Here is a 27243-nt window from a genome sequence, read left to right on the forward strand (position 1 = left end):
TTCAGTTGTCTGAAAGAGGCATGTGGGCCAGATGTAAATAGCCTGCTATGCTAAATGATTATTTAAGATGAATCCTAAAAATAGGTGTCTGCTTATTATGTGGTGCAAGGTACCTATTACAGAACAGTTGACTAATCTTTAAAAAAAAAGTGGATATAGTTAGGTCATTGGCTTTTTTTTTTTTTTTTTTTTTGCAGTGTACTGCCTTAAAATAAACCAAGGCAAGGCTAATGTTTACTTCTCAGTTGTCAGCTTTGTTTGCTAATCAAACAATAAATACATGCGTGAGATATTACACTGATTGACTAAGACAAGTGATGTGAATGGATGAAAAAACTTAGAGAACATAGACTCACTTCTCAGTGAGAGTATGGAAGAACCAAGCTCAGGTATTCTTACTGGCCTCTTGGGCACATACTACACTTGCTGAAGCTCAAATTTGGTATCTAGAGAATGAGAGTAGTAATTCCTCCCCATTTTAAAAGACAAGCATTGTAAAGTTCAACTGAGATCAAAGCATCATTTGATCTTACAATCATGAGGTTACTTGGACATCTCCTAACCTGACTTCCCACCTATAGACGGTAGAACTTCTGTTTAAAAACATACAGAAAACGAGGAAGTACTTTATAAAAAGTTAGGTGCTTGAGAAATACAAAGATTGTGATAATGAAGTCTGAGGTTCAACCAACTTGGAAGAAAAGGAACTCATTTTCAGAATCTCTGGAAATTGATATCAATGGTTTTCTTTCCATATTTTCCATGACTCCTCAATCAACACACTTATTAAGTACATATTATGTGCTCAGTCAGCACTGGCAGGGTGCTACATGTTGTTCAAGATCCAAAAAGAACCAAAGACTGATCTCTGCTATAAACAGTTTTAATAATTTAATGGGAGAAGAAAACATGACTGTACATAATGCAGATGGGAGATCATTTCTGATGTAAGAAATATGTAAGAAATAACATACAGTGAAATTTTAAGTGATGCCTATTTCTCAATGCTCCAAGGAAAGCAATAGGACTGAGATGATTAGAATGTGGACTCCCAAGTCAGACAAATCTGGGCTCTATTTGGGGTCTACAGTTTATAGCTGTTTGAACTTATGCAGGTTACTTAACCTCTCTGAATCCCAGTTTGCTCATTTGTACAGAAGAACTAACACTTCAGAAGATTTTTGAGGTGCAAATGAATTAATATACTCAATGCCTGGTATTTAGTAAGTGCTTAATACAATTAGCTGTTAATAATAATTTAAAACAATACAGTTCTCTCAATAGAGAGGGAGATTAATGAGACAGGAACAACCAGGAATTTTCACAGAGAAGATACAATGTTGGCTAAATCCAGAAGGATGGATGTGATCTGAACAGGTGAAAGTGAAGGAAGCTACAAACTAGCATCTTTGTGAACATAGAAAATTTCAGATTATTAAAAAAGTAGAACTACTTTAAATACTGACTGATAAAAACTAAAACCATGGGTACTTTGGAAGCTCGGTTCAAAAGCCAATGACTGGTTTGGTTTTTTTTTAATTTTGAAATAATTGGAATCTTACAGAAAAGTTACAAGAAAAGAACAAAAAGTTCTCATATATCTTTCATCCAGATTCACCATTTGTTGACATCTGTCACATTGTACTCTGTTGTCTTGTCCCATACACATATACACATTATTATTTCCTGAATTATTTGAGAGCAACCTGTATATACATACTTACACACACACACACACACACACACACACACACACACACACACGTGTGTGTGTATTTGCTCCTCCCCATTGAGCAATCTGCAGATATGATGTATCAACGTGTATCTCCTAAAGACACGGTCATTCACTTATATAACCGCAGTACAGTTATCAACATCAGGAAATTTAACAGCAACACAATGCTATTATCTAATGTACAGACATTATTCAAATTTCACAAATTGTCCCAATGATGTTTGGTATACTGTCCCCCCACCCCCATTCCCACGCCAGGAGCCAATCCAGGATCACGCACAGCCTTTCTTGAAATGTGCCTTTCGTCTCCTTTAATCTGGGATGGTTCCTTGTCCTTTCTTTGTCTTTCATGACTTGGACATTTTCATAGAGTACATACCAGTTGTTCTATAGAACGTGCCTTAGTTTGGGCTTCTCTGACGTTTTCTCGTCATCAGGTTTAGGCTGTGCTCTTTTGAGAGTGACATCACATAAGTGGTATTGTTGTCCTTCTGAAGGCACTGCATCAGATGGCACAAGGAGACACGTGGTCCCATTACTGGTGATGTTAACTTTGATCACTTGGTTAAGGTGTTGTTGGACTTTTTCCCCTGGAAAGTTTCTGTTTTTGCCTTTGCAACTGGTAAGTGGTTAGTAAGGAGGTACTTTGAGGCTATACAAGTATCTTGTTTCTTTAACCCAGAAGGAAGTTTTAGCATCCATTGATAATTTTTGCCCAAATCAATTATTACTATGATGGTGGCAAATGGTATGCTTTACACTCAATCATTGTTTTTTACTGTAAGAGCATTCTTGAATCCTTTTATTTATTTGTTTTTATTTATTGTCAGGACTGTCGGGATGGATTCATGGATTCTTATTTTATCCAATGGGTTTGATCCATGACTCTCATTTGATACAAAAACCATTTTCTGAGCAGATCAACCAGCTCAACCAGAGGGATCTTGCCTTGTGAACCACAAAACTTCCAATTATTCTTTGCTGTTGTACTTCTATTTTATTTATTTATTTATTGTTTTCAAAGCTTGGTTTTATTTTATTTTATTGTGTTGATTTTTTAAAATTAATTTTTATTGGAGTATAGTAGCTTTACAAAGTTATGTTAGTTTCTGCTCTACAGCAAAGTGAATCAGTTATACATATACATATATCCACTCTTTTTTTTAAGATTCTTTTCCCATATAGGTCATTACAGAGTACTGAGTAGAGTTCCCTGTGCCATACAGCAGGTCCTTATTAGTTACCTATTTTATATATAGCAGTGTGTATATGTCAACCCCAATCTCCCAGTTTATCCCTCCCCCCCTTACCCATTGGTAACTGTAAGTTTGTTTTCTACATCTGTGACTACTTCTGACAAAACTTCCAGTTATTAATGGAATTAATATACTCAAGGACTCAGTGTATTATAATTATTTCCCTGAATGTTTCATCTCTTTAATAAGCTACAAACTTCTTGAGTGTAGGTACCACCTGTCTGTACCAACTTCTTCGATGCTCAGTGCAGGGTAGGATAGAAAAGCATTGTCTCTGGAGCCAGGCTAGTCCCAGGTTTCACCCAGGTTCTCTCTGCGCTCCAATTTTTCTTGTCAATAAAATCAGGATAATAAGACCTAAGTCACCAATGTCATCGCAAGGAGAAAATGAGATAAAACGTATGTAAAAATCTTAGTGTGGAGTAATGGCCTCTTCTGCTAACTAGAATGAGCCCTTTGAAGATATATCTGACTTTTACCCATCAAATAGAATGCACTAATTATAAAACCATACATACTTTACAGGTGAAGAGATATGCAGAAATAAAGTAACTTGACATTACTGTCCTCCTCTTTCTTTCTCTTTTCTTCTCCCTCAAAGCAATGACAGCAGAGCACTGTGAAGCTATTTTAAGGGCCTGGCTGAACCATTTGAAGAGTAAAGAAGAAACATTAATTGCATGTCGACTCCCTGGGACAGTCAGTTGTAGGAACTTCTAGATAATTGACACCATTTCAGCCTGGGGAAAATGAAAATTCCATTTCTTCTTCCATTCTGGTGGATTAAATAAATGCAGGGAGAAGCAGCTGGCCTCACAATAATTAGAAAAGAAATGATTCAGGACATAAAACTTGCTTAAATGTCAAGAGGGGTTGAATGGATTTTGACTAATGTTGTCCTAACTCATTTTAAAATGCAAAGTCTGGAACACTCAGAGACCCTCATTTGGTGCAAACTAGACATCAGAACAGGACCAACTGTTTCTTGGTTTGAAGGGAAAAACATTTTGCATTTAAATGAAGGTCAAAGCTGTTAGCAATAAGAAGTCAATTTACCTATATATTTTTAAAACCCAGTAAAAACCATGTACATCAAAAGGGAAAATTTCTTGGAAACATGGTCCTCATAGACAGCTTGGCTGATTCTGCTGAGAAAAAAACACACCCACCAGAAATCCTTATTATTTGATCATCAGATTCAAAAACAACACTCCAATATAGAAGAAAATGGCCCCATGCCTGGCATTATCAACTCCTTCAGGCTTTTCTTGCACGTAGCCTGTTTACCCCTAGAGCTTGGCAACTCATTTCGAGCTACTGGTGACTGTGGCTTCTTTACTTCAAAACAGCATCAAAATGCACCGACATCTTCTATTGTTATTTCACTTTACTGAAATTACCATTTTTATAAGCTCGTTTTTTAATACATCTTTATTAGAGTATAATTGCTTTACAATGTTGTGTTAGTTTCTGCTGTACAACAAAGTGAATCAGCTAAGTTTATACATATATCGCCATACCCCTCGCTCTTGAGCCTCCCTTCCCCCCTCCCCACCCCACCCCTCTAGGTCATCACAGAGCACCAAGCTGATCTCCCTGTGCTTTGCAACAGCTTCCCACTAGCTATCTATTTTACATTTGGTAGAGAATACATGTCAATGCTACTCTCTCACTACATCCCAGCCTCCCCTTCCCCTACGTGTTCTCAAGTCCATTCTCTACGTCTGCGTCTCTATTCTTGCCCTGTCACTAGGTTCCTCAGCACCATTTTTCTAGATTCCATATATATTAAGCTTATATTTTTTATTGTTTTCACTAGAATGGAGCTACATCTTTGGACAGCTTAAAGAGAAAAAATCCTTAGGTTCTAGAAGAATGTACCCAATAGTGTGCCAGGTAGCATAATCACACATCATGCACCACTCCCTTGCCCAGCATGGGTGACCAACATTGGTATTCGTTCGTGGGCATGAGAGTCTGGTAGAAAATGGAATTGAGCCGTATAACTAAGCTACATGGTATAGTTCATCTCAGAGAAAGGATAAAAAATTATCTTAAAGCTTTTCAGATATGGCCTACACAATCAAACTAATAGATTTTTCTTATGGTCAATTAATTTATTTCTGGCCATCCGAGCAATTAAATTGCATTGATGGAGGACTGACTGACAATTTTATGTGATGGCAACTATAGCTAAAGACACTGACTCAATTATGGTAACGTCATACGATCACAGCCTTCGTTTGCACTAGGAGGTGACAGTTAAGCCCTTATTTAGGTAAAGCAATGGACTTGAAACTAAGGCAGTCTTTTCAAACTCAAGTTACATTTGTCATTTTATTCCTGTTGTTATGACAACACTTTTAAAAGCAGCACTTCAAATGCTTAGCATTCAGGCATCTTATTATAGACTTGAATATAATACATGAGGGTATAAAGTGCAGCTCATAGGGGTTTCAAAGGGACCAAGAGATGCAGAGTTAGAACACCTGGACGCCTTCTCAGCTTTGGCCCCTGGAGCTCTTTAACTTGGCTTTTTCTACTAAAAAAAAAAAAAAAATAGTGAGGGCTCATCCAGAGGAAGGAAGATGAAAGAATTTATGTGGGAAGATATGCATTAGTATTCACAGTCTCTGTTCTGATCTCTTGATTACAGCCTGCGTCATGCAGTTTTTAGAAGTCTGTAAATGATGGTGTGTTCAGATCAACTTCAGGTGCTTCTTGTTAGCTATTGGAATGATTCGCTTATGTAACTAACTTTACAGAAAGACTTTCCATAACACAGACTTATTATGAAAATTAATCATCGATAAAGGGATAGTGGTATTGGAGTGAATCTATTACATGAAGCAATATTGTTGTGTTTCCACTACAGTCTGATAGTGGCATAGAAATGTTTGTTAAATCTTATGTTTTAACTTTTTCAATTGAAGTATAGTTGATTTACTACAATATTGTGTTAGTTTCATGTGTACAGCAAAATGATTCAGTTTTATATATATATGTTTTCAGATTATTTTCCATTATAGGTTATTAGAAGATATTGAATATAGTTTCCTGTGTTATACAGTAAATCCTTATTGCTTATCTATTTTATGTATAATAGAAAAATATAGACTGCTTTGCAAATTTGCATGTGATCCTTGCACAGGGGCCGTGCTCATCTTCTCAGTCGGGTTCCAATTTTAGCATAGGTGCTGCAGAAGCAAGCACTAACTTTATTTTTAAGCAACATGCAAATAAAAAGATGTTTTTTATTAAGGAAATGAGCTAGTTGAATGTCGGCACTTCCCAATCATTACGTATTAATAGGGAGAAGTGTATCTGTCCTGTTAATTCTCTCTGCCTTGAAGTCAATTTCTTTGATAATTTTACTTGGGTCTCCCTAAACCTGTGGCGTTTAGTATGAAGTCATGTGAATTATTACTAAACAAAGTAGAGGTGGTAAAAAAAAAAGAAAAAAAGAGAAAAAGGAGGGCACAAATGATGACATTTCAGAAGAACTCACTGTCAGAAAGTTACTCTGTGGTCTGAAGAGAATAAGGCCGTGTATGAAAGTGCCATCACATGCCAGCAGTTTCAAAGTTGGGTGGTTTCCCAGAGGCCTGTACACATGTTCTCTGCATGGTAATTTTAGCAAATTAAACTGCTATAATAGGGATAGTGGTTTCATCACTGGTCCTTGCTGCTGCATACCAAGAAGGTGGTCATATGAACAACATCTGCTGAGTTATTTCTGGTTGCCAAAACCAAATAATTTATAACCAGAATGCGAAGCAGTTAGGTATAGCAATGTGCAAACACCTAGATGATCCAACAAAGCAGAATGATGTTCCTTCTTAACGGTACGTCAAGGGCATAAAATCATTTCTTACTATCCCTTGCTCTGTCCAGAGGATTTGAAGCTGTGAAAACAGGAATGAAGCACAAAGTTCCTTTAATCCTTAGCTTAAAGCACAATTTAGTGCAAAGAAAGAGCACATGTTTATGGATCCCACACTAGCCCCACCAACATGTGGCAAATTCCCAACAGCAAAGACAAAAGAATACATTACAGGCTTATCTGTACACATGTGAAATGCTGTATGACTTGGATTCTGAGCCCAAAGGCACTGCTTCCCCTCTCAGATGCCCACATAATGTCTAAAATCACACCGAGCTCCCACTCAGCTAGCAAATTAACTTCCGCTTTTAGCTGGCTGTGACCCTTCGCCGGTTCGTGCCTTTAGCCAATCTGCCTAGAGGGGAGCAGATTCATGTTTATAGAGCAGGAAAGAGAGGGGTTGGAAGACTTCCTAAGACAACCTGTCTCTCCTACGGCACCACTCCATCACCTGACTCTCCCCAGTTTCAACCCTGTTCTAGGCCATTCCCTATGAATTCACTCCATCCTCTGGGTCACATTAGAATTGTTTGAAGGGCTACTTTTTATTTTCTGGGACTCAAATCTCACTCTGAAATGCTTGGCCTTCTTTGGCTCTGTTTTAAATTTTGTCTCTGGTTCACTAGTGAGAAAGTGGTTTTCATTCATTTTCTAGGGTCCTCAGCCACTGTCTCCACCACCCCACCATCTGGTCAGCCTGGTCAAAGTTATAAACAGTAGAGTGAGCTAGTGATTCTTTGGTCAGCCTGGAAGAAATAAAGCAGGTAATAGGCTTCCTCTGGACAGATCTTCACGGGGCTTCAGACTCCCTACTGATCAAATCATTTATTCATGGGAAAAAAGGGAGGAGAAAGGACAAGAGACTCAAAAGACATACCATCCTGATGCAATGTGTAGACCCTGTTTTGATCATGATGATAAACTTACTGAAAAAAGTCATTTTTGAGATGGGACATTTTAATATGGATTCGATATTAGATGATACTAAGGAAATATTGCTCATTTTGCCAGGTGCAAAATGGAATTAGGATCATGCAGGAAAACATCCACACTTTTGAGATGCCCACGGAAGCTTGTAGGAGTGAAATGACATATGGTCTAGATTTGCTTTAAGATGCTTTAACAACAACAATAACAAAAGGGATGGATGAAGCAAGTGTGGAAAATTCTTGACAATCATTGCACTGGGTGATGGGTTTTTAGCAATTTGTTATCCCATCTGCTTTATCTGCGTGCATACTTGAACATTTTAATTTATTGGGTGTCTGCTGGCCCAGCGCTGATAATAAGAAGGCAATCCCAAACAGCATATGGGAGTCAGGGCCTGCATCTAGCATGAAGCAGGCAAGCAGAGTATCAGAGACAGGAATTCTTAACCTTCACCCCCTTTATGGAGCACTTCAGAACACAGTGAAGGTAAGAATGGGAGATGCAGGATGAATGTCATACACGATAACCCCATCCTCCTTGAATCTCGGTGCAGATAAAGACGAGGTCAGGGAGAAGGGAAATCTGTCTATTTTCTCTAGAAGGAGAAGGAGATTTGGTTTAGCCTTTTCGCTTGGTGGGTCGACCCAATCCCACGTCAAAGCAACAAGAAGCCTATAATTTGACCACATTGGTGGTCAAATTAACTGTCTTTAATAAATTCCAGATTCACCTAATTTTCGACTCCTCCCAGACCAACATCTGTGTAAACACAGAAACCCACACTGGGACCATACCATCTCTCTTGGACATAGAGCAGATCAACAGGGAGGGGAGCTGTGTGGTCGGGGGCCTCAGGTTTCGCCTCTGTCCTCTGGCTTGTAGGGAGAAGCTTGTGGGAATATTCTGAGGCTTTCACCATGGACAAGGGCACAGAGCGGTCTAAGGCTGTCAGGACTTGAGAAACAAATACATACTTTGAACATACTGGCAGCACGGAGCTTTGTATTTGCATTAGTCACGCAAAAATGAAAAGATGAAACAATCTCTGTATAGGGAAGTTAGGTGTTCAAGGCAATTGACAGAGGCCCTCTCCACCATATGGAGCTTCCAAAGAACTGAGTACCTGATGCTAAATGTAGAAGAATTTGGAATAGGTGACCCTTTGCGGAATAAAAATGAACAGAATGGTGCATCTTTTGGTGGCCACACAGCTGTTTGTAGTATCACCTAATGAGGAGATTTATAACAACATTTCATGTTTGCAGATTACTTTTCCAAATGCTTTGACATCTATATCCTGACAGCAACCCTGTAAACTAGGTAGGACAGTTACCATGATTCCTAGGTAAGGAAATTGACCTGTAGACAATTGTTCCAACAAGACTGTTGGCAGAACTGGAACTAGAATCAGAGTTTCTACCTCCCACATGTGGTCTTGCTTCTATTCATCTCCATTTTCCTTTAGCTAAGAAAGCAGAATTCCTCCTCCAGTTTTCTTTGCCTGTTTCTTTCTCTCTTTTTCTTTTCTTTTTGCCCCGCTATGTGGCTTGCGGGATCTTAGTTCCCCAACCAGGGATCGAACCCATGCCCCCCCCACAATGGACACATGGAGTCCTAACCACTGGACTCCCAGGGAAGTCCCCTTTGCCTGTTTCTTAACGTGACTTTCCATCAACTTGGAGTGGAGGGTCATCAGTACTCAGAATGCCCTGTGGCCCCACAGACATCATTAATCAGTACTGATCAGGTGCTCAGAGTGTTCAATATCCGTGTCTCACTATCACTCTCCTTGCTTTTTATTTTCTTATTCCATAACCATTCCTCACAACGAGATGCTCATTATAACACAGTATAACATGTATAACAATAATAACAGCATTTTAGGTTTCAACAAAAATGAATGGATAATCTTTGCTATTCAGGGGTATTGCCTTGTACCTTAAACTCTTGTGACTAAATCCAGAAAGTATGCTCACTGTTAGGAACTGAATTATTGGGTTTATTTGAAGATATTTCCTGCATTAAAATAAATATTTAACCTATATATCAGCCTCTGCACCTTCCTATTGATAAAACTATCAATAACATCTAGAAAGAGCCTAATATAATTTAGAGAATCTCAAACCTGGCTGCATGTTAGAATTACCTGGAGAGCTTTTTAAAAATGTGATTGTCTGAGCCTCATCCCCAGAGATTTTGTTTTAATTGATCTGGGGTGGAGCCTGGCCAGAGATACTTAAAAAAAATCTTCCTAGGGCTTAATTTTCCTCTCTACACACAGTATGCCATAAGCTTGATCACATCTGCCTTCCACTCTTTCAGTATGTAAAAAATTGCGTCATTAATGTTCGTTAGTCACTTGATTCCAACTCCACTACAAAAGAATATTTGAAAAAGGCATTGCAGTTTTTACTAGAAACACAGGACAAAACTGTCTCTCTTATTTATTTAGTGGCAAAAAGGAATGGCTCTGGGAATCTTAGGATTTAAAAGAAAAATTTTTCCATTGTTGTAAAGGCTCAAAAGTAACTGCCTATCAGGACTGGAACTCATGGTCATCTAATCTTCTGCTTTCCAACTTTCCATTTGTGTGCTGACAAAACAAATGAGCCTTCCATCTCAGGGCTGTTGAGACCAAAGAATTCAGCCTGCCTGGGTTTGTGGCCCAGCAGTACCACTTTATATTGTATAGCCTTGATGGGTTGCTTAACCTCTCCAGACCTTAATTACCTCATCTGTAAAAACTGGGAAAGGAACCAAGCTCATAGTTTGCTGTGAAAATTAAATAGGCTAATGAATTAAAGTGCTTAGAACAGAGAATAGCATTCCCTCTTCTTATCTTACAGTGATAAGGATGTATTATCAAGTTGTCTCCAGTTTAATGAGGTCTAGATGGAGACTTCCTGTGCATCTCCCAGAGGAGAAAACTTTCAAAGGAGGTTGATCTCATGAGCTTTATAGTTTACCTAGGATCTCATTTATAAGTACTGTGCACTCTTAAGTCTCTTGAATTAGCTGAGCTAGACTTCAAGTAGAGACTATATAATATCTGCAGAGGGGGCTAAAAAAAAAAGTTGATTCTTCCTAAGTAAAAAAATGCAGTTGGTATTAAATATGGCACAAGATCCTAGGATATTTTACCACCAAGCAGGCATTTTTAAGAGTTGATTTTCTATGGTATGATTTGTGAGCTTTGCAGAGGATGCCCTCCAGATAACCAGCTGCTCTGAACATTTTCTTTTTTGAAGGATGTCATTCACACTGTGTGTTTCTTAAACCTCATCCCAAGACTTTGGAATTGAAAGTACAGAGAACATTAAATGTGGGTGTTGAGTACAATCCAATGGGATGAGCAGAATGTGGAATGTGAACTAGGCAATGTCTTTAAAAAATGGCATGCATTCATGTAAGAATGTATTTTGATCCCTAGGAGGGACAAAATTTTTCTCTGTACCAAAAATATATCATTTGGCAGGATGGGTTTATTGTTTCCGAGTCAGCAGTGCGGGTATTCCAGCCCCAAGAGCAGATGCCCTCCAACTGTTCAGCTTGGGGTATTCAGGGTGAAGAGAAACAGGGGGCAACAGCGTGGACAGGTGGCTGGACACAGCCAGTGACTGCACCCCCTACCCTCCTGCTGCCTTCCAGAGCTGGATTTCAGACCACGCTGTGTGCCACAATTAATGTTCTCAGCAGGGAAGGGCAGTATCAAATTTATCAGTTATGTTTCTGTTAGTACTTTCAGAGTCAAGGAAAATGGTTTAAGTGGGAGCCTTTGTCTTAGTAAATGAGAGTACACAAACTTAACAAATATATATATACGTTATGTATTTCCTGACAGTAAGCTCAGAGACAATGTCATGCCATCACAGCTCTAATTAATAGAGGGTCTCAAGTTAGACAGAATCTTAGAGATTGTCACAGTCAGTGTCTTTGTAAGCGACAGAGAGAAGCAGTAAGTAAGAGCAAAGAAGTGGCAGGATCCAGAAGCTTAAACACACACGTGCACACACAGACACCTCAAGTTGTGTGGTGTGTGTTAAGATCAGATTCACAATTGATGTGAATCTCCTCCTTGGATGACGATCTCTGCTCAGTTTCCTCTTCTCTAAAATGGGGCTCTCATAACATTTATATCGTTAAGTTATTGTGAGGATTAAGGGACATTAAGCCTGTAAAGCATAACTCCAGGCAAGGAGTATGTACTCAGTAAAACGGATGCGTGCTACCACCACCACCACCATCAGCACCATCATTATCAAGGTCAAGATAAAAAGACAAATGGCGTTACCTAAATAATGAAAGTTTTATGTTTTTATGCTCTGCTTCATTTTGCTAATCGAGTTGGCCTTGCTAAAACCCAAGATATCAAGTGCTGAATTCCGGCACTGTAACAAGATTATCATGAAGTTGTGACTCAATTGTCTCAGCCGGGCTCCCCTGAGAAGGCGTGTAGGAGGGAGGCGTCACCCCCAACTCCTAGGGCTAAACTTGTCTGAAGACAAAAATCTGATTGTCATGTAACGGTGCCTTACAAAAGTTAAATCTTTTTTTTTTTTTCCAAAACGGAGCAATTGAAGGCCAAATATACATATATTTCTTTTTCTCTTCATGAAGTTTCCTTTGATTACTCCTTTTGGATCTTTAGGAGAACCTGATAGAGGGAAAAGAGAATAAGAGTGAAGGTCAACGTGCAAAGTGCTGACTTTTGAACTTCACTGCAATGCTCTGGTGTAATGAGCTCATTTTAACCCCCTCTGTGTATGTTCCCACATAAGACATTTCTTTTATAATTCACTGCTGGGAGAACTGGCCCTCTGAGGAAGTGTTGTATTTTGCATGTCCATCTTCATGATAGCAATAAGTTCAGTGATAACCAAGTATGTACCCCCTTTCGTCTGGCTACAAGGAAGTTCAGAGCAAAATCTGCTGCTCAATTGTAGCATAAACATTAATTCTTTAAAGTTAGAATATTGACTTTTCTGAGCTCCTGCCTTTGATACGTATTCTCTTTTTTAATTGTATATTATTGTAACCTGTCTAAAATTTTTGAAAAGTTGTGAAGAATAATTTTTTAAAATAAACTTTAACCAAATCTCGTTCTTCTCCCAATTACCACAGATGAATTCAAAAGCACTTTAACAGCTCTCTATTGCTTGACAAAAGTCTCGAGGATGTTTCCATCCGTGTCCACCCATTGTCCCATAATTTGTTCCAGCTGCTTGTTTCAGTTTTAGTTTTTGGAAGCCATGGGATTCCCGGAGGTTCTGGACAGTGTGGAAACTAGCAATCATTATTATAAATCCCCCATAAATCTCGATAAATGAAATAATCATCCTTCCCTTTGAATTATTCCCATGAAAGAAATTTTACTCAGGGCCCGTGAAGATAATTTCTCTTGCACTGATTTTAAAAATGGGCACTTCTGGAAAGGATCAAACAGGAGTTAAGTCAGTGAATCAAAGCTTTTGTTCTGAAAATTATATTCAAATGTAGTCAGTCCAAATCTGAGAACTCTATTTGTGATGCAAATCAAAGGCAAAAAATACTTCTGTTTAACAAACCAATGCAGTATCACACACACTGGTTGCCACTTTAAGTCTTTTCTGAGAGAGGGATGGAAGGGTGAACCATGCATGGATTAACCAGACCTGACACTATTCATTTCCTTCAACTGCAGGTAATTATCCTGCGTAATTCTCTTATGCATAAATTAAACTGCATGAATTAACAATCATCTTGTTTTCCTACATTCAGTAATTAAGACAAAATTGATCAAGGGACACTTTACATGTGGGTTCAGATTAGACAATAGTGCTTCTAAAAGAGAAGGCATGACTCCTTTTTTCTCTCCAGTTTGCTTTTTCTCCATTTCCCTCCCCTTCAGTTGGGTTTTCAGATCTCGCAGGCATTGTAAGAGACAGGTGTCTGCATGAGGAAGGGGAAGGCTTGCCACTGACACTGCATCATTTATCAGGTCGCATCATTTACTCAGAGGAAAAGTTTCTGCTTCCCCATGATCCGGTCCCTCTCAGCACAGCCACACTGCTCACTTAGCTGGACTAATGAAACTTTTGGCTGGATAATGTGAAAGAGCTTCTCAGTGATTACAATAGAATCCTGAAGTGTCTCATTAATGCCTTGATATCAGCTAAGAATCTCAACCTAAAAACTGTGTGGAGCATCTGAGTACTAAGTGGCTAAGCCAAATGACCTGGCAACCACAACCCAGCTGAGTTCTGTGGGCGAACTCAGGCTTGTGGAACATGCTACTAAGCAGCAGTTGCAGAAACTCGGAATTTGGGGTCTTTGTATATATACATCCACAGTCACAGCCCAGACAGATACCAGGCAGCCCAGATTTAAAATTGTACTCTGGGACTTCCCTGGTGGCGCAGTGGTTAAGAACCTGCCTGCCAATGCAGGGGACTCAGGTTCGATCCCTGGGCCGGGAAGATTCCACATGCGGGGAAGCAACTAAGCCTGCAAGCCACAACTAATGAGCCCATGTGCCCCAACTACTGAAGCCCATGTGCCTAGAGCCCATGCTCTGCAACAAGAGAAGCCACAGCCATGAGAAGCCCACACACCGCAATGAAGAGTAGCCCCAACTCTCCACAACTAGAGAAAGCCTGTGTGCAGCAACAAAGACCCAACACAGCCAATAAATAAATAAATAAATTTTAAAAAATCAAAAATTAAAAAAATAAAATCGTACTCTGCCTTTACCTATTTTGCTGAACATCAGTTCTCTCATCTATAAATGACAGATGATAATAGTAATTGCCTTGGGGTCACTGTGAGAATTTAATAAATGAATACATGTGCCTGATAAACCGGAAATGCTATTAAATGATAGCTATTATTATTAATATTATTATATAAAACACTTTATTTAGATCTGATTTTTCACTATGGAAGAGGGGCTTTATGTCAACATGTGGTGTGAGATACAAGTGGACACATCTATAACTCAGAAATTGGGTTTATTTTTTAAAGTTGCAATGGCTTCAGACTCCCCTGTGCCTACATTCAGGATAATAATCACATAATTTACTCACAGGGAGAAGATGCAACGAAGGTCTTTTTGGTACCTAGAATCTACATGCAAGGTAAACCTACATTTATTTCCCCCCTGATTAGATTGCAAAGGAGTGAGACTCATTCCTTAAATGAAAACTACACATTCTCTCAATATTTTTTTTAGTACCTCTAGCATGATAACTGTATGTTCACATATATGAAAGCACCTTGAATTAATGTAGCCCCTAGCCTCTTCTTGCTTTGGCTGTTTTCTTCCACTAGTGGCGGGAGAACCATTTTGCAATACTCGGAGTCAAAAAAAAAAATTACATCTGGAAAATATCTTAATGTGAAGAAGCACACATTGAGGATCTAAAAAAGTAATGATAAATAACCCTTAAAAAAGAAACAGCACATGTCATTTCTATCCTATTTTAGGCAAAAGACCATTTGACAAAATTCAAAGGGCAAGCTTTTTTAGGGATGTCATGGGAGCAAAGGGAGCAGTTCCTGACCTTTCTTATGTCATTATCGGGGCAGGTTTCCACTTGCAAAATACAGTATCAAACTGAGATTATTAGTCAGGTAATAAGAGAAGACAGTCATGCTTCAGGCTCTCAATGAATTGGGCTTCAAATAGGCCATGCTTTGGTGACCGAAGGTGGTGGGCAGGCAGAACAAGTCACCCCTCCCTCTCTTCAGCTTAACATGATTTTGCTACAAAGGCCAGTTGAGTGGATATTCTGGGATGGCAGACCCCAAATGGGGGTGAGAACAGCTCAGCACTCACCCAGCCTCTTAGACATACTAGCTCCGTGGCTGTAGACAAGCCAGCTGGTCCTTCTGCTTTCTTTCTTAATTGGTGAAACCAGGGACATTAATGTTAGCCCTGCCTACATCATGGGGTTCTCTGGTGTAAATGGGATAATGGATGTGATGAAAGTTGTTGAAAACTGCAAAACCCCACAGAAACATAAGGTACTATGACTTAGACTAATTGTATTATTATGTACTATTTCCAAGGGGACCTTGAAGTTGCACTTCAGGAGCAGTAAATGTTAGGTATCAAGGAAGGAGGCATGTGCAAAAAAGAAGTGGTAGAAAAAGAAACCAGAGCAGTCAGCCTGCTGGGGAGGCAGGGCTCACACACTTCATCGTGTGTTAGTCCGACTGTGTTTCATCTCTTTTTCTCCATCTCCTAAGTGGGTCCCTAATTTGATGACACTCCCCAAAGCAAAGATTTGCAGCACCTCTACTTGCCACACTGAGACAATTCTACTTTCAAAAGAAGTTACCGGGAGTCTTGCTTATTCACATGTTGAATTAGCCAGTTTGAAATTCTTTCTCAATGCTACCAATTCTCCTTTTCCTAAATCCTCCCCCAATAAACCAACTAACAAACTGCTTGCTTCTATACATATCTTAAGAATGAGTTTCTTAGGCCAATATTCTACAGCAGGAGAAGGTGGACTTTAGACTTGGTTATTCTACTACTGACAACCGTCATGCTATTTACCTCACAGTGAAGAAATCTGATAGGAATAACACAAGACTGTGGTTTTAATTGACCTTTTTTTCTGCATCTGATGGCATGGACCAGTCCGGTTATTTATTACTGCGTGACAAATCATCCCAAAATTCAGTGGCCTAAAACAACAGTGAGTCAGGAGCTGGGAAAGGCTCTGCTGGACAGTCTGGTTCAAGGTCTATCATGCAGTCATATGGTGGCTGGACATGGAGCAGTAGGGACCAGAGGAGCTGGTGGCGGGCCGGGCACCTCTCTGTCTTCTTGTGGTCGCAGGCCTCTCCACGTGGTCGGTTCGTTTGGGCTTCCTCACAGCACGACAACCTCCAGATAGTCAGATAGCTTACATGGTGGCTGATGGCTTCAAGAGCTAGTAAGAAGCTGAGTTATCTTTTGTGATCTAGCCTTGCAAGTCACATTCTCTATTAGTCAAGAGAGTCACGATTCTGAGGGGAGGGAACAAAGATCTCACTTCTCAATGGCAAGAGTATCAAAGTCACTATGTAGGAAGGGCCTGTGGGGTGGGAGATGCTGTTGAGGGAGATACTGTTACACCGTCTTTGGAGAATACAGTCTGCCACATAGACTGTAGAAAGTTGAGAAAAGTTGTAGTATGTCAATAATTATCCCTAATACTGATACTTACGTACAAACTCTCCTTAGTACCACCCTGCCAGCAATAGCTAACAGATTAGACAGTAACTTCAAGGTGGTAAAACAGGCAACTATTCTGATGCCTTCGTCTCCCCTCCCCCTTGTGCCTTAATGACTTAATAGCATTTGTTAAACTTCCTAAAAATCTCAGGCATCCAATTCTGTTCTGCATGTTCACGTGCCTCCGTCCCTCAGGGCGCCGTGCATATACACCTGTGGTTCCCCAGGCTCCCCAGGCGTTCCCACAGCAGCTGCACCGGGCATGAGTGATTGGCCCTCGACGTCATTCCTACCCCCTCTCGGTGCCTTTCAATACCGAAGCCCAGAAGCTGAAAACAACATTTCCCAGAATCCCCTGCAAGCTCGGATTCTGCACCTGATGCAGGTGCCTTCCACCAGGTGTACTTGCCATGAGAGTTGAAGGCAGAAATGATGGGAGGTATTCATTTCATATGGCTGCTGTAACAAATTACTACAAATTTAGTGGCATAAGGTGACACACAATTTTTATCTTATAGTTCAGGAGGTCAGAGGTCTGAAATGGATCTCACTGGGCTAAAATCAACATGTCAACACAGGTGTGTTCCTTTCTGGAGACTCTAGGGGAAAACCATTTCTTCGCTTTTTCTAGCTCTTGGAGGTCACCCACATTTCTTCTTTCCTTCTTTTTTTTTTTTGAAAATTCATTTATTTACTTATTGGTTGTGTTGGGTCTTCGTTGCTGCTTGTGGGCTTTCTCTAGTTGCAGAGAGTGGTGGCTACTCTTCATTGCGGTGCACGGTCTTCTCATTGCAGTGGCTTCTCTTGTTGCAGATCACAGGCTCTATGCCCACAGGCTTCAGTAGTTGTGGCACATGGGCTCAGCAGTTGTGGCTCACAGGCTCTGGAGTGCAGGCTCAGTAGTTGTGGTGCATGGGCTTAGCTGCTCCGTGGCATGTGGGATCTTCCTGGTCCAGGGATCGAACCCGTGTCCCCTGCATTGGCAGGGAGATTCTTAACCACTGTGCCACCAGGGAGTCCCTTGCTCCAGTTGCAAAGTCAGCAGTATTACATCTCTCCGACCCTTCTTCCATAGTCACGTGACCACATCTGGGAAAGGTTCTCTGCTTTTAAGGACCAATGAAATTAGCCTGGGCCCACATGGAGAATCCAGGATCATTCCAAGGTGCTTGACTTAATCATATTTGCAAAGTTCCTTTTGCCATGTAAGGTAATATCTTCATTCACAGGTTTCAAGGATTAGGACACGGATATCTGTGGGGGGGGAGGGGGGTCACATTATTTTGCCTACTATGCTGTATTTTGGCCTCTTCTATTGTCAACACTGGTAGTCACCTTCATGGACTATCCGGTTTTTCTGTGGTGGCTTCCTGGCTAGCTGTTTCCTGATCGTGGCCGTGGCAGCCTCATTCTGGAGGCAGTAGCTTCCTAAATCAGCAGGCAGCCTCTTGATTACTGATCAGGCAGTGACTCCATTACAACATGATTTTCAAAGTTGTTCCAGAAAGCTCGACCTAGAGTGTGTTTCCCTTGCCTTCCTGACCTGACAATTCCGTAGATCATTTTATTTTATATCCTTCCTGCCGAGTAGATTCTGTTATCTGCAACGGAACCCTGATGCATGTTCTCAGTGCTATATCCCAGTATGTATCTATCTCTCTCTTTTCTAAGCTTCACATATTTCTGAGGGTGAACCATCACCAAGACAATACTAAATTATATTACAATTTCAGAAGATACGGATCATTTCAAAGTGGCTAAAAGGCTGCTAAATAACTTTATAAATGAAAAGTATGGCATTGCCATTCAAGGGTTACCTGGTAGTTATAATGGAATCTTCATTTTGGGAAGTTAACCTTGAACCTCTGTATATCAGTGGGGGTCACATTAATTAGAAGATGGACTGTCACAGGTAAAGCCAAGACCAAGTCACTCCAGGCCTTCATATATAGCAAAAAGTAAGGAAAGCAAATGTTGTTCTAGGAATAACCTCTTGGGAGTTGCACTAGCTCCAGGAAACTGTCACTTTGGATTTATTCCTCCTATCGGGGGGAGGAGAAACCATGTGCTCTTTGTATTGCTTTTATATTTGTAAGGTACCCCCCCCCCCCGCCCTGCCCTTGCCTCTCTTCCAAATGTCCTCCTAGAAGACAAGGACAGAAGGGGACAAGCTTGAAGAGAATGGAGTCATTGTTCCTTCAGTCCCTTCCTGAACAATTTGCTTGAGAAGGAAGAGATCACTTCCAGTGCTAGAGGTGAAAGCCACAGCATTAAACCCCAAAGACAAGTGACTTATACAAGAAAGAGTTACAAGGCATTGCTCTTCTGTACACAGGTTGTTTTTCGGGATGGACGTTGCCAGCAGCTTGGTTTTAGCACCATCACCATTATTAATAGCCTTATTTCGTAATCGTGCCCATCTGACCTTTGCCAGGCACACTGCCTCGCTGTCCTGAACTTTCCTACCTTCAGTCTTGATCTTAAATCTAGGTCACAGCCAGTGAGTTCCCATTTGATGCCTATGATTTGCTAGGTAGCATGCAAGCCCTGAGGATCCAGGAATGAACAAAACAGATCCTCTGTGCCCTCAGGGAGCTCACAATCTTCCTAGCCTTCTTATCTGGTGAGTCTTCCCTTTTCCCTTCTTTTATCTGTAATCTTACCATAGGCTCATGGATGAAATCTTCACTGACTATTTCAATCACAGCCGCCTTCTCCTTTCTCTGACCTCCCAAAGCCCTTATTTCTAGGGTGAGCAAACTGGAATAATCCTGAGCGAAAGGGGTGCTATCAATAATTATGCTGCAACAACAGATGTATACAGGGCAAACCAAGACATGTGTGGACAGCACTCTGTCCAATGCAGCTGGGTTCTTCCTCCTTCTCTACCAGACTATGCACTTCCTAGAAGGTATAATCAATATCTTACACTTTTATATTAAATGAAAAATCTAACTTTGTCCAGATCCAAGTACTCCCTTAAATTACATAACACTGAGGACTTGGACTTCCAATCCACCTCAGAAATAAAAATGATTGTTAATCATTTCATTATATTTTCGAATGCTAAATGGTGTGAAAAGCATTCCCTTTGTCTGAGACTCTGCCCTCCGCGGTCTGGCAGAGAGCTTGTTTTGATCTTATGAAACACAGCATAGAAATATTGCGCCTCATTTGCTTTCCCTGTTGAAAAGAAATCTAATTTTCTTTTTAATTAGCGTGATGGACGTGTGAAAACATTCATCTCCTCCACGCAGTGCTCATCAGTGTCATATAAACAATGGGCACAAGGAAATAAATCGGAGTGGCTTCTTTTCTTGATGGTGTTTTCAGGGAGGGTGCCCCAGCATCAGGCCATGTGTAAAATGATCTTTTCTAGATAGCTGGTCACATTCTGAGAAAAATATCTACTATTTTTAGGGAATACTTCCAACTAAAGTGGGATGAGTGCACTGTGACCAAAAACAAAAACAAAATTAAATTAAGTTAAAAAAATAAAAAATAAAACAAAAACATCCAACAACAACAAACCTTGGCCATTCACCCAAAGAGGAACTTGGTGGCCTCAGAGAGGAGATGGGAAGAGGGAGGAGGATGTGTGGGTGTTTTCGATATTAATTCATTCAAGATCTGTGCATTGAGTGCTTTTGTTTAGTTGGACCGGCTGAAAGGCTGCCATGTGCACAATGGGGAGGTTTTCATTTTCAGGGGGAAGATGTTGTGCAGAGAAGCCATCTATAAGGCAATGATTTCGAAAGCAGAGAGGAATGAAGCCGAAGGAGGGTTCCCTCCAGATGAAAAGGCACATAGTCATAATCGTTCTCCTTTGCTGAACAGATCTTTCTAATAATCACACTGTGGGGTGTTTACATGACAACTGCTTTACGAGCCATCCCACATCTAGGTTTGCCTTTGGGGAACCAATTATGTGCTGCTGGCCTATCTGTACCTCCTCTCCCCACCCCCAATTCCCCTGCTTCATTGTCTGTTTTCAGCTGGTATTCTTTTCTGGTTGAATGGCTACAAACACAAGCTGTCTATCTCCTCCAGTTCGTGGAGTTCAGCTTGGCAGAAGAAAATAACCTTGGTAAAGGAGCTGTTCAGAAGCAGGAGGCCCTGCTCATGGCCACCAGGGCAGCGGAGGCCCAAGTGGAAAGTCAAATGTGCCACTGCCCCGAGGAGCGCCCACTGTATAAATAAAACAGACTTTCACTTCTACCACCACTTCCTCCACAGAAAGCAAGAACCTGTTTTGAGACTTCTGACATCTTTTCAGAATAGACACAAAACAGCTTTTTATCTTTTTTCCCCAACCCAATGAATGCAATGAACAGTAAAATAAAACACTGGTTTGCAAATGCTTCAACCCCAGGGACTGTTGTTCGCCCAATTCCAATATTTAATATGGAACGTGCAGGCTGCGCTGCTCACCCTCCAGAACTGCCTTCGTCTGTGTTTTAGTCTCTTGACACCAAGGGGTGAGCCAATAATCTGTGGATTAACCCAAAATATAGCAGAGAAGTGATCTGGTTATATTCAGAAGTGAGCATGTGGTTGGTATCACAGCTGCACTGTGGGGTTTTACCACACTAGGGACGTATCCATTCAGCAACCTCAGACAGGGTAGGACACCTGGCCATCATGAGCAGGGCCCCAAGTCAATGGACTTCAATACTAAAGAGTAGAATTTTGATATGAGTTTAGCTACCGACACCTGTAGATATAAATATCTCCTTCCCAGGCCCCTTGGTTTCTCCAGGTCACCCTTGAAAAGGGACGGGTCCCTTCTCTGCTGGAAATAGTTTGACTTTGCAGTCAACAAAAAGAGAGCCATTGCTGACATTTGTGTTCAGGTACTCAGAATTTTATGCAAGTCCCTAGTTCAGGCTTTTAGCTTTTCCTCACTCTAGCTTGGTTTTTCTTTATATTTATCCTGAAGATAAAATATTCAGAGCAAAAATCCCACACTGGCCTGGCAGAGGAAGAGAGAAGCAGCACCCATCGGGGCTCTTTCAGAAAAGCAACACATGCAGTACGTTTTTACTACACAGATTCTGCAGTATTCAGGTTTCAGATGTTTGGATGCAGCAGATTTTTGGACAGACACATGTATCACCTTCCTGGGGAAGAGCCAGGACTTGGCAGTATCTCAACTGCAGGGGGAGCTGGGCACAAGAGGCTGAGCCTGAGGGCTGGGCTAGGAGGGCTGGTGAAGAGCAGGGAGGCCCTTTCCTCTAGTGGCTGTTACCCTGAGTAGACACACCCCTGTGATTTGTTCCTAGAGAAGGTTAGCCACTGGCTGCTTCCTAATTAACCACTGGAGAGTAGCCTGATGATGCTCTTTCTGCAAGAGTTCACAGCTGACATCCCTCACTTGGAACAGCAGCTAAAGCTGTCTGGTGGGGACACAATGGAGGTAGATGGTGGGGGTTAGAGGGAAAACTCAGAGGCTGGTCCAAAGAGGCTGGAGGAACAAGAGGAAGAGGGGAAATAAGTGAATAGGAATATGCTGGGGTGGGGGTGAGTAGGAGGAGAGGAACATTCTTAAAGCCAGATAAACCTGATAGAAAACAAAAAGGAAGAAGTGATCGCGTGTCAGATAACAAAGGGACAAATGCTCACAGGAGATGCCCAGTCCCATACACAGCGCCAAGTGCGATGTCTTTGCGAATGGGGGCGATGATCAGTCACAGTCCTAGAACTTCAACCAAGTGCATGGCTGTGAGCTTGGAGGAAGTGGGGAGCAGGGAGGAAGTAGGGAGCGGGGAGGAAAGACAGACCCAACATGTTTCCCAAGACAATCATGATTGTTTCCCCCGGACCAAAAGCTTAAACGTTTCCTCTCCATCACTCGAGCAACACGTTGGTATCTTCAGGATAAGAACCTTCGACGCTGCCAACATTCCCTCTGTACCATCCCCCGCCCCTCCCCCAACAAAATCCGCCTGGTTATCTTGCTTTTCCACTTGCTCTCTTGCTCCTGCGGGAGCTGTCACTTCGCACGAGGGGCTGGCACAGCGCTTCTGCCACCTTAACATCTGGATGGCTTCCGCTTGTCTAATTTCCAACAGCACCTACCCCCTTCTAAAATGAGGTTCTCTATCCTGGGGGAGGGGGATAGGTTACAGTCTTGCGGTAACAAAGTTGCAAATGCTTCCCTTTTCTAGACCACCTCCCAAGCCACAGAAACTTGGAGGGGTCCTCCCGTCCTCAGGTGCATCATCACCCCTCCCCCCGTTTTTCCGACCCTGGTCGGCATCAATCCAACACATTTCTCCTTCTTGCCCCTCCTCCCAATTCTCATCCCCCCCACCCCACATTGTCAATTTGGAATTCAGACACGCGGGGATGAGGCTGGTTCGCAGCCAAGCTGAATCCTGGGGGCAGCCTGGGAGCAAGTTAGGACCCCGGACACTGCGATCCTCGCCCTAAACTGGACTCCCCAGGGGCGCTGAGAGTGCGGGAAGTCGTTCGGTGGCAGCTGGCCGCTCAGGACCCGCATCTCAGGGCGCTCGCACCCCCCCCCCGCCCCCCGCCCAGGGCACCTAACATCCGGCCGCGCGTGCCCTCACCCCAGAAATGCTCCAGCCCCAGGGCACAGCCGCGGTCCCTTACCATCTTCTGGGCCGGTCCCTCCACTCTCCTGGGCATCCCTCGGTTCTGCCTGCAAAAGTGCTTGTGCCCCCTACCGCTCAGCAACTTAGCGTCTCTATCCTGTGGGCATCAGAGACCCGACCCCTCCCAGGCGGCGGAAGAAGCCGAGGACGCCCCAGTCCCAACGGCTCCTTCACAGGCAACACTCATTGAAGCCGAGGACACCCCCGCCACACAGACCTCACCCGGGTTGTCAGCAAAATCAGAAGCAAAAAAAGAACAAATAGAAAGGTGCACACACCTAAAGACGAAGGCTCCTTGTCATGACAGGGGGACACTTGAGGTCTCCGGCTGAGAATCACAGCCTCCGTGCCAGTGCGATGCCCCGCGCCGCCCGCACCTCCGGCTCTGCAGACAGCCCCAGCGCGCTCCCTCGGCTCCAGGGACAAAGGGTCTCCGGAAGCAGTCGGGGCCCCGCGTCCAGGCCCCGGCGCCGGCGGCCCTCCCGCGTCCGCTCCCGGCAGCGGCGGCGCGGGCTGAAGTTGCGGGGCCGGCGGCGCGCGGAGCGAGCGCAGCGGCCGCGCGGGGGGCGGGGAGCGCGGGGGGCGGGGCGCGGCCGCGGGGCCGCCCGCGTCACCCGGGCGGGGAGGGGTGGGGGAGCCAGCTGCTTGACAGCTACTTCGGCCCAAGTCCGAGGGCTGCGCTTTGCTGTCCGCGTCCAGCTGATCGCGGCCACGCTGAGCTCCTGGGCACTAGCTGGTGTCACCACTTCGGAGTTATCCTGGAAATTCGCGCAGGGGACCGAGTCCATTGGAGGGAGAGGGCAGGGGAGACCAGCCGAGGCCAGGAAAGGGCCTTTCGGTTAACCTTTTGGGCTTTCGAAGAGAGGCTGTGCATTGAACAGTGCGTTGGGGCGACTTTGGTGGTGGTGGTGGTGGTGAGTGTGCTGGGGGGTGAAGTTGGTTGCCCATGGCAAGAGTTGTGTTGGAAAGTTGACCTCTGCTTTGTGTGGGCTCTCCACTAGGGCTTGCTTGAGCACAGAAATCTTATAACAATGGGGAGAAACAGAGTTGTTTTTTATTTTGTTTTGGCAGATTTGAACTATATATAAAGCTTTCCTTTAGGAAAGTGTGGATCTGACAAAGACATTCCATAGAAAGAGTCTCTGGAGTGGAAACTGTCCAAGACTGGGAGTCTACAAGGACCCAGAGACAAGGTCTCTGCCTCCGTCCTTAAACAGGGAATCCCTTATGCCTCAGTCTCCTTATCTGTAAAGCCACCATCCTGAGTAAATTCTGTTCGTAGAATATGTTAAATAGAATGGTACTGCAATGTCCAACCCCCACTCCCCAACTTGAGATTCAGTCGCCTTGTGAGGGAGGAAGAGTCAATGAGCATAGGTATGGACCAAAAGGGAACATTTGAGGACACTGTGTCCTTATCCAGTTGTGATAAGGAGACCGCATCCTCAGCCTGGACTCTGAGCCACCACCACAACCATAGCCTAATCAACTACGTCATAACTGACCTAAGGATACAACAGTAGGAGCAGCGTGTGCTTGACGCCTAGAAAGGGCACCCAAGAGCAAGCTCTGGTCACCGTGTCTCTGCTTAGACCGTGAAGGACAGCCTGAGCAGTAAGTGCCTTGAAAGGCTGAATGCTTCATGACAGCTGGAGTTTTCCAGACACCCACCTCCCTCTGTTCTTCTTCTGACTTACTAAATAGTTGCTGACAGCACTCAGTCTTCCCATGCAGACTTTCCTCCAGCAGAGAAAATGTGTTGCCCACATGATAACATTCCAGGCTTCCTGGCAAGCTATTTCTCGTATGTGTTCAATATTGGTATTCTGGTCGATATATGTGTCCCTAGTGAGTTTGGTTGCCTTGACATCATCCTTACAATCCTTATAGTTCATTGACTATTTTCTTATATCCTAGATTCTAGAGCAGATACTTTACAAGCACAGCGTCATTTATTCCTGAGTATAAGTCTGCAGTGGATATTATTGCTCCCATTTCATGGATGGGAAAACCAAGGTTCAAGGGAGTTAATGTGACTTGTCCAAGGTGACACAATTGAATCAACTTTAGATACATGTGTGAAAACTGGGTTTCGGCACCTGCAAACATGGGTGGTAGTGGTCCCACTATCCTGTCTGTCATAGATTCTCATTCTTCTCTCCAGTCTAGACCTGGGTTTGTCCCTGTTGTATCCCTGTTGAAACCTGACAGCTGAGGCCAGGTTTTGCAGGCATTTCCTTACTCTACCTCCTTTCTCACTTCCTTTTACCTAGTCGATAACTGCCCCGGTCCTTTCCAGTGTCAATAAATCTGAGGTTCACAAAGGTCCGAACAGCTGCACAACTCCCATAGCACCCCTTGGCCCCTTGGCAGCTACTAAAATGGCCATAAATAAAACTGCTATTGAAACATTCATTCATACCATAAGTATTTGTGGAGAACTGAGAGAGGGACAGGGGATAAAAGCAAGAACATTCCCCCCATTCCCACCCCTCAAAGAGTTTACAACCTAAATGGCAATAAGGAGATGAAGAGTGGGAGCTGAATGACATTGTTTAAGACCGTGGTGAAATAGACCACAAGGCCAAGTAGGATTAGGTCAAATGATACACTCCCCCCTTGCCCCCCAAAGTAAGCAAAACCAGCAGGAAGGAGAGGATGGAACCTGGATGCTCTTCTTAAAAGATAGTTAGAATTAGGGCAAGTGAAGGACAGGGTTCTAAACATAGCTTGAGGCACTTTACAGAGGCCTAAGTGGGGTTCTAGGAATGATGTGCACATAAACAGCTTAGAGGGGTGTTCAGGGCCCTGCAGGGCGGCCTCCTCTACTCATTCAGGGCTTTTGTTCATGTGCTGCAGAGTCCCAGATTTACACTTCCAGCTCAGAACTCTCCTCTAAGGTCAGATATCGGAGTATCTACCTAAAATTCCTGTTAATTTCTTGCTGGCCGATTGTTGATTCTTCTCCTCATAAACCAGACCTGGTCCTCCCCTATAGTTAACCATCTTAGTTAAAAAAAAAAAAAAAAAATGGCACCAATATCCAACCAGTGGCTAGAAGGCCAGAAATCTGGAAATCATTACTGATGCCTCTTTTTCCTTTACCTCCCACACTCAGTTTGTCAACAAAACTTGTTGCTTTTGTCTCCAAGACACTTCCCATTCTTGGTAACCTCTCATCAGCTCTACTACCATCACCCTCCTCTGAGATCCTTCATCTCTATCTAGCCTGTATCACTTATCACCTTGCCTCCACTTTGCCCTTCCCTAGAATCCATTCTCTATTGTGGGGGACCAACTTTAAGGTGGTCTTCAATGATTCCCACCCCCTAGTATTCACACCCTTATGTAATCCCTTCCCCATGAGTGTGAGCCCTAGTGACTTAGTTTTAACCAATAGAATATGGCAAATGGGCTGAGATGTCACTTGCATGATTAGATTATAAAAGATTTTGACTTCTATACTGCTGGCCGAATCTGTCCCTGGCTGGCTTCGATAAAGCAAGCTGCCGTGTTGGAGAAGCTCATGTGAGAAGGAACTGAGGTTCTCTGTTCATCAGCTCACAGCAACAGAATCTCACCATAAATCATGTTAGCTCGAAAGTGGGTCTGTCCTCAGG

The 27243-nt window shown here is 42.8% G+C and overlaps 1 protein-coding gene and 1 non-coding gene across 2 annotated transcripts in view; both read right to left on the reverse strand.

Moving 5' to 3' along the window:
* Positions 1-24132, reverse strand: part of RIPOR2 (RHO family interacting cell polarization regulator 2) — an 83370-nt gene extending 59238 nt beyond the window's left edge. The window contains exon 1 of the mRNA XM_057699862.1: positions 23902-24132. The gene's annotated coding sequence lies outside the window, so the exon portion shown is untranslated. The remainder of the gene's footprint in view (positions 1-23901) is intronic.
* Positions 6098-6204, reverse strand: LOC130832199 (U6 spliceosomal RNA). The gene has a single exon (XR_009048271.1). It is a non-coding gene; the product is annotated as a U6 spliceosomal RNA (small nuclear RNA).
* Positions 24133-27243: the final 3111 nt, after the last annotated feature.

This window comes from Hippopotamus amphibius, chromosome 11 (assembly GCF_030028045.1).
Source record: "Hippopotamus amphibius kiboko isolate mHipAmp2 chromosome 11, mHipAmp2.hap2, whole genome shotgun sequence".
Taxonomy (NCBI): Eukaryota; Metazoa; Chordata; class Mammalia; order Artiodactyla; family Hippopotamidae; genus Hippopotamus; species Hippopotamus amphibius.